Genomic DNA, 8,776 nt, shown 5'->3' on the forward strand with positions numbered 1-8,776 from the left:
AACCACTTTCTCGCTTGGTCATTCAACTGAAATAAGGTGACAGAGGTAAATCACAATTCAGTTTTCACTGTCTCATTTTCTCTTATAATTTGATACATTTAAAATTATTATAAAATTGTTGATTCCAATTATTGAGTTTTTAAAAATCTGCAGGTATATGTTTGTTTCACTCTGATTTTCGTTGTCTTTTTTCCATCACATGTCTCAGTTTATTCTCTATTTCTCTTTCTAATTCTCTTATTTTGTTTCCTTCAAAGCTTGTTATTAATTTTGTATGTGCACATCAGTCTTACTTAAGCACTCAAAATGAGACTGACAACAAATATAATATATATATATTGGCCTTCAGGATATGTTACCTTGCATGTAAATTGAGCTTAAATATGAGATTCAAAATCTTTTTAAGAGTGAGGGATTAGAAATTGTGAAACGTTAACTAAAAAACTTCAAATGTTTATGATTCCCTTGAGCTAAAACTGCAGAAGCTTGTGATGTATTGAATCAATGTTGTTAGTTTGATATTAACCATACGTGGGTTCTACTTTTATCACTTTACGTCTTTCTTTGTATATCTAAATAAGTGAAGCTGACATCTCTAGATTCTCATTGGCGGTTGAGCTCACTAAAGAATTTTATGTTTGCATTTTGATGAACTTTTGCTAGTTGATATCATTTATTTTTCTAATTCCTTTTGTCTCTCTCTTTCTTCATTTTTTATTTTGCGTTGCAACAATATTTTGGGTAAATTGTGATTACTAACTTGTTTGTTTAATTTTACAAATCTGTATATATCTATACATACAACCTTTGTATGTCAGAATAGAGTGAAGGTAGTCCACATGCCTTAGTACTGTCTTCATTCATCTAATCAGTTTTTTAATAAACTTTTTTTGTTGTTAATTTAATTTCTTTTTCAATTGATGGCTTTTATAGGGCCATGATGTTGTGTTGGAGGCTAAGCTCTTGTGGCTTATCCAAAGCGATTTTATGCGTAAGTTAGTTAATTTTTTATTATCTTAAATACAATGTTCGTATAGTTACGTACTTTGGTCATTGCTTAGTAATTGGCAATGTATGTCTGCTACTACCCTTGTCCCTCATGTGCACTCTATTGGACATTAACATTTTCCTTTATACCCTACAGAAGGGAAATCAGTTCAACAAATGGTGGATGAAGCTCTACGACAAGTCCCCAATAAAGATAGTCAGTATCATTGCTTGCATGGACATTATTTTTTTCATGTTTTCAGATGCAATTTTTTGATGGTGATATTTCTTTATTCTTAACATGCAAGAGACAAAAATATTGAGATGGTATATTCTCTTATGTAATTCAATCTCCAATTATTAGTGATACCTACTGAAATATAAAGACTAATGAAGGAATTTGGACTATTTTTTTATGTAATCATGTGAAAACAATATTGATCAAGTACTGTCTTCAATATGTAAGACCTTTTTAGTGTTTTTATTCTGAATAATGTTATCGTAATATTGGGAACTATTTCCGAATGAACTCAATTGTTATTTAAGAAAAATTAGTTTCATTTAAAATTTTAATACCCTTTCTTGTATGCATATTGGTTTATGAAGAACTATTATATTCTATTCATTGCAAATAAAAAAAAATGCATTGTGGAGTGGAATAGCTTAATGCCCTTCCTGTAGGTGACAGCGTGCATGCAGGTTGATTTTTTTTTAATGCGGTACTATATTTTCAACACCTGTTTTTTGTAATAAAAATGGTGTTATATGTCCACTTCCACACCCGTTTTGTAATAAAATAGGTTTTAAAAATACATATATCACACCCTTTTTTTACAAATAAAGGGTACAATAAGTAGTTTTTACACCCGCTTAAAAACAGGTGTGGTATGTAATACATACAACACCCGGTGATATAACCCCGGTTAAAAACAGGTCTTAAATCTTTAAAAAATAGGTTTTAAATCCCTTTTCTGCAACAAAAGTATTGTTCATAAGATTCAACTCTATCAACTTACCAAGTGAACCAATACACTTTGGTATATTTCCTTCTAAGTAATGATTATTGCCAAATGTTGAAGTTCACATATTGAAGAATCTAACTTATCTCTAAATGCTTTAGAATAATCTAAAGCTTGGAGATTCAAACCGGTGTGATAAACTCAATTACCTTGGATTTTTCTGTGTGTGGAAATTCCAATGAAATTGATAGAGAATAAGTTGAATTGTAAAGATAAACAAGTGTCATATTAATTTATATATAGCAAAATAATGCTTCTGCCTTTCTACTATTGAAAATGTCTTCTTGCTTAGTTTTCATGAAAGAAAAAAAAAGTCTACTTGTCATATTTCGAACTTGTTGTTCTTAATTGAACCAAAGACTTTGTATGTACCTTAACCTCAAGTCAATCAAAATATGTGGGATGAGTAAGACTTTAGTCTCATAAACGGAATTGAAATCAAGAAAATAAGGCATAATATAAACGAAGCAAAATCAAGAGAATAATAAAACTTATCTCATTTGTAATTTTTGTCTCGCGCGCGCACACACACTCATGCACGCACGCATGTGATGTGAGTCACTGATATCACTAACTTGATCCATACTAGAACCCCACAGACAATTTTTCACACTTGAACCAATAATCTCCTTCTCAAATGTGAGTCACCTATCATATTTGAAAATATAATGTTAATTAATTTAACTAAGTGGCCTACTGATAGTTCCTCATCTCTTCATTGTATCCATTTAATCATCTTCTTATCAAGATGAATATCTCAACTTTTTTCCTGTTATTCCTAATGGTCAATGCTACTGTTGGAACTATTCCAAAGGAAGACGAAGTGAAAGAAGCTGGAAATGGAGGAGCACTTGCTCCAAAAAGTGGATTCGGAGGAGCTGTTGAAAAGAAAGATGAAGGCTTTGGTTTGATCCAAAGAAAGGAAGAAGTGAAAGAAGCTGGTCCAAGAAATGTAGGAGGAGCTGCTCCAAGAAAGGGAGGAGGAGCACACGGAGGAGCTGTTGGAGGAGCTGTTGGAACTATTGGCGGTCACGTGGCTGGTGGTGTGGCTGAAGGTGTAGCTGACGGAGTAGCTGGAGGCATTGTTACAACTATCGGTGGTGAAATAGCTAATTCAGGGTACAATGATGGACATGACCTCCTTAATATTGCTGCTTTTATTGTATGTTTGTTTGATCACGTTGTAAGTTTTAGTTCCACCAGGTAAGTACTATTATGTTTAGATTGAAGTAGCAATAAACGTCACAGGAAAGGGAGGTTGAATTGTGACCCTTTTAAAAATTATTCCTGAAAGTTAAGTTTAGATTTATATACTCAAGAATGTTCTTGGTGTACGTTAGTTCAACAAGATTTGAGTATATAACAATTTAATTGATCAGAACATAATGTTCTGAAGAATGATTATAAGCAGAATGAGAAAAATGATCTTAAATTAAAATATAAGATTATTTTAACAAAGACCAGAATGTTCTGGAGAATGATTAATATAAGACAGAATGATAAAACAATATTGTATGTTGATTTTAAACTTTAGTTAAATATTTAAGCAATTGTTTTATCTTGGATCAGAATGTTCTTGAGACAATTTAATATTGAATAAGATAAAGCAACAATATTAATGTTTGATTAATAGAGAGAGAGAGAGAGAGAGAGAGAGAGAGAGAGAGAGCACTCTGGATAGATAGAGCACTCTGGATTAATTTGATAATGATTAATTAGGACCAGAATATTCTGGAGATTAATATAAGTGTGATAAAGTGTGTGTGTGTGTGTGTGTGTTGTGTAACTTTAAATAGAGAGAGAGAGAGAGAGAGAGAGAGAGAGAGAGAGAGAGAGAGAGAGAGAGAGAGAGGGAGGGAGGAATAACACAGGAGAGTTATCCTGGTTCACCAAACCCGCCTACTTCCAGTCCCCACACCTCGTGTGAGATTATCCGCTATAGTTGTCTTGCTAACAGAAACTTCTGACTAGATCACACTAGATCAGTTTGTTACACCTGTATTATCAACCTCAGCAGGCTTCTACAATTCTTTGCACACTAGCAAAAGAAAGGTTGGAATTTTCTATCTCAAAACTATTAATCCCAATAGACTTTGAGAAATACAACATACTTTGTATGATTAGATTTGTTTGGATCAAATAAATACTCAACACTTGTTTGAGTTTTACAATAGCAAATTCGAAAGAGAAGATCCAAGAGATATAGTGAGAGAGCTTGGAATTTGCTTTGTTTGCGAAGAGCTTTTTTTGTAGTGATGATTTTAACTTGAGAGAATATTAGCTTTCAAACTCTTGCTTATAACCTTCAAAGACCCTTGTGTTTTATCTTGGTTTTCGGGTGTCAAACATTGATTACGTTTGAACCTTTTAAACCGGTGATACCTTATTTTTTCTTGGGAAGGGAAAAAGTAAGCAAAACCCTTGAGAATCGAGGTCCGGGAGTTGTTTTCGCTACGGGAAGGTGTTAGGCACCCATAACGACTATAGTATCCTATAGGAACCGTCTTTAATTTCTACGCGCGCGCTTTATTTTTAAATGCAATTTTGAAAGTGTTTGTTTAAACCTAAAAGTTTCTAGGTGAAGAATTGGAGGGAGAAGGATGTTTTTGGATTTTTTATTTTAGTTGAATTGAAGGAATTTTGTTCCTTGCCTACGTACCCGTTTAAGGGATCAAATCCACCGTAGTTCTCTCTCAAAAAATGTTTTTGTTTTTGTTGGTTGATTTTAAGTTTGAAAATGGAATTTGAAGAATAAGAGAGAGGCCTTAAAGGCATGAGAATTTATGAAAAGAGTGAGGTTTGATTAGTCATTTTGCAAAAGAAGTCAAAGTTTGATTATTTTTCATTGAAGTTTGATTAAGAAAATAAAAGGAAAATTCAATGGGGTTTTGACCCCAAGGTTTATTATGAAAAATGTTTGAGTGAAGTTTGTTCAAGTTTTTTTTGGGAAAATGATTTTTCTAGGTATAAAGCCTAAACATTCATCTAAACATACAATCCTAAACATACATCTAAACATGCATATTCTAGCTATATACCTAAAGTGGTGTGTGTGCATGTGTCGGTGCTTGTGTCGGTGTACATCATTAGAGTCCATTGTCCTTTACATCATACCCTAGATACATTCTATGGCCTCTTTGCCAAGAAATTAAAAGGCACAAAGGTAAAATACAAAAACTCCTAAGTATTACATTCTAATCTTTGCATGAAATTAAATTGCGAGGAAAGTAAAGCTAAAAAACACAAGATGGAAATAAAGGGGTTAGTGAACAAAAATGCATGAAATGATGGGAATGTTTATGAAGTGCTTATAGAACAAGAAATGAAAGGTTAGAAACACAATATAGAGAAATATCATGATGATTATTAAGCAATCAAGAGGCTATTAAACACATACTAGAATTATCAAAGAAAAAGATGTTACATACACCTAAAAGTTCACTACAAGATAGTGGCAAGTGTAGGATTTATAGTTCCCATATTATGGCAATTTTATAGAGCATTTTTCCTTCAGCCATAACATGGAAATTAAGTAAAAACGATCAAGCCAAGCAAACATAGCAAAATTTTAGGTGTATTCACCACCTTATTTCTACAAGAAAACACCAAGTTACTTGAAGCACAAGGTACCAAAAATTCAACACACAAATCAAGGAAATTGCATACATTTCAAAGGTGAAAGATTCAGCATATTTGGCATCAAGAATCATCATCAAAGTATAAAAAACACATGAGCACTTTTTGGAGGTTTTTCTATACAATTTAATCAAAAGAAAAAAAAGTGTTGAACTAACAAGGATACTAAGACACATCTCCATGTATTTTTTCAGTCAAATTTAACATGTAAAAAAAAACACCAAGAACAACTCAAACTAACAAGGAAAATATTGATAAATTTTTAGAGATTTTATCATGAATTTTGAAGCAAACAGGGGGGTGCAGTAAGCATACTGGGGGTGCAAACAACAAAACTACAAAGAAACAATCATAAAAGAAGAATATATGGGCCTGGATTTGGAGTGGGTCGGTTAGACCCATGGGTAAATGGGTTAGAAACAAATATGCAGCATAAAACTAAATAAGAAGGAAAGGCAGCATGGGTAAATGAGTAGCTTCTTCTTCTTCTTTCCCATCGTTTCATTCTTTTTCTCAAACATTCAAAGCCTCCTTCACACCACATGAAATTAACACAATCATCCATGAACACATGAACTAATTCGTCACCTATCTTCACTCTTCACAAACGCAGAAAAAACAAACAAGAACAGTCCAAGACAGATTCATAACATCCATTCAAAGCTTCGATTTCAACATAGTCAGAGAAGGACAAACTCAAACACAAGCAATAGGCACCGATCTGGACATAATCCGTTGATTTCATGCAAAGAAGTCCAAAACGTGGCACAAATCGTGAATCAAGAAGAGGTTTTAAGCGCAGGTTTGAAGTAATGATACCTGGATTGAAAATGGAGGAAGCAGAACGGGAAGCTTCAGTGAAAGCGTGGATCCAAGCTTGCTGGAGGTTCTATGCTTCGAATTAGATGAAAAAAACGTGACCAATAATCTGATGCTAATGCCTGGTTCACGAAGTGGAGCCTGCAAGATTCACGATCTGAAGGTGTTTCAGGTGCGATGGACTTGCGTTTCTGATTTCGTTGTGATTCGAATTTGTACCGGTTCAGTGTGCGATGAACTTGATCTTGGTTGTTTCTTCTCCGTTCTCTTCTCTGTTTCCTTCTCACAATTCCATCACTGTACCGTCACGAATCCGTCACCGTTGTTGTTTGAGATCGATTTTCGAAATTGTTATGTATTCATGGACGAATTTGCAAAATTTTGTACGATTGTTGTGAAGGGAAAGGGACGAAAATGGATAGGAAAATGGATCGGTTTGGATGAATTCCGGAGATTTTGTGAAGAATGTGGTGGTTAGAGGTGGTGGTTTAGGTTAGTTGTGGTGGTTGTTTGGGTGGAGTGTGGTGGTTATGGAGGTTGTTGAAGTTTTTGGTTATGGTGGAAGTTAGTTAGAGGAGAGAGAAAGTGGGAAAGATAATTAGGAATTTTTGTGATTTTGTGTAAAAATGATTGAAAAAAATAAAATTGGTGAAAAGCGAAAAATGATTAGTTGAATGAACCTTGACCAATTTTGACCTATTTATAGGTGATGTGGGAATGCTTGGACCAATGATGGACTGCCACGTGGCACTTGACTTGTAACAAACCTTGACTTTGACTAAAAAAAGGATTAAAATGCAAATAACAAAAGTACGAGGACTAAAATGGAAATTAAAACTAAAATTGAATTGAAAAAGTAAATTGAAAAATAACGTAAAGCGATACGATTAAAATCAACGAAGCAGATTAAAAAGAATTAGCAATTTTATGTGAAATGACCAAAATGTCCCTGGAGGCTTAAAACGACTAAAAATGACTCAGATGCAATTTTAAAATGGATTTTCAACAGGGAAGTAAAGCAAGAGCTTATACAAGCAAGTTAAAAGACTCAGAGACAATTTTAAAAGTTTAAACAGAGTTTTGACACATGAAAAGACTAAAATGCCCCTAGGGGCAAAACTGACTCAAAATGACTTCAAATGCAAATTTTGAACTGGATTTTGACATAGGATTGAAATGAAGACTTATTCAACCTATTTGAAAGGACTCAAACAATTTTTAAAGATTGAAAGAAATTTTGACATAGGAAATGACTAAAATGCCCTTGCATGTAAATTTTGCAAATAATATTGAAATAAAATGCAGAGAAAGATGCAATTGATCAGAGACAGTTCAAATGGCTTGAAATGCAAGAAAGGAAAGAATTGAGCTTGTATTTTTAGGTCCAAAATTAGGGTATAACACCTTGTATTTATAGGTGAGGAGTGTCTTAGTGATCAAGGGAGAAAATAAAGTTGTTGGACACGTTTTTGATAGTTGTCCAAAGTCTCAATTGATTTCTCTTTTGTTCTTAAAATAGTCAGAACGTTCTCAGAATGTTCTGTCTTATTTGCCTAGCTTTGCTTGCACTGTAGCTTGCTTTCAAGGGAGAGAACCAGCTGTAATGAGTTGTTAACTTGTTGCTCAATGCAGATTATGTCATTGTCCTTTGTTTTAGTGATGTCATGCTTTAATAAGTCATGTGCTCTTATCCATGAGTGAAATATTTATTCTTTATGGGTCTTTAGCTTCCAAATGGATCTAACTAATATTTGGGCCCAAGAGACATCTTTCAATGTTACATTTCTGTCATGTTTTATTGTTGTGTAGACTTGTTCACTTTTGATGTACTGTTTCATTTTCATCGTATTTGCCAGAACGTTCTCAGTTCATTCTCATGAAACAAATTCTCACAAAACGAATTAGTAGATAACAAGATTAAATAAATATAATATGTTTGTAATCTTTAAAACATCAAAGAAGGATTTTGTCTCAACATAGATATCTTTCAGAAAAAAGGGATTATGCTTAGTTGCCACCTATGGTTAGGCCTATTAATCCTCTATTTGATTTTATTAATTACCACTAAATGTTAATTAATTTTCTCACTTCCTGTTAAAAAATAAAAAAATAAAACTAAGTGGCCTACTACAAACACTGAACCCGTTTTTCTTCAATGTGGATGGAAAATTTTGAGAAAGATTTTTGTTGGAAGTTGGTAAAATAAGTGGAAATTTGGAGATTTTTCTTTGGGTGAACTTCAACATCCTTCCATATGCCATTGAAAATAAAATGTTAATTAATTCAGTTGAATAAACTAGACTATTCAAAATAAG

At 33.3% G+C, this 8,776-nt stretch overlaps 1 long non-coding RNA gene across 1 annotated transcript; it reads left to right on the forward strand.

The window, feature by feature from the left end:
* Nucleotides 1-728: 728 nt before the first annotated feature.
* LOC146912268 (uncharacterized) lies at nucleotides 729-1,395 on the forward strand. Its single transcript, XR_015016282.1, has 3 exons — nucleotides 729-830; nucleotides 934-991; nucleotides 1,145-1,395. It is a non-coding gene; the product is annotated as an uncharacterized LOC146912268 (long non-coding RNA).
* Nucleotides 1,396-8,776: the final 7,381 nt, after the last annotated feature.

The sequence above is a fragment of the Medicago sativa genome, chromosome 6, assembly GCF_051527215.1.
Source record: "Medicago sativa cultivar Bolivia chromosome 6, Bolivia_mono, whole genome shotgun sequence".
NCBI lineage: Eukaryota > Viridiplantae > Streptophyta > Magnoliopsida > Fabales > Fabaceae > Medicago > Medicago sativa.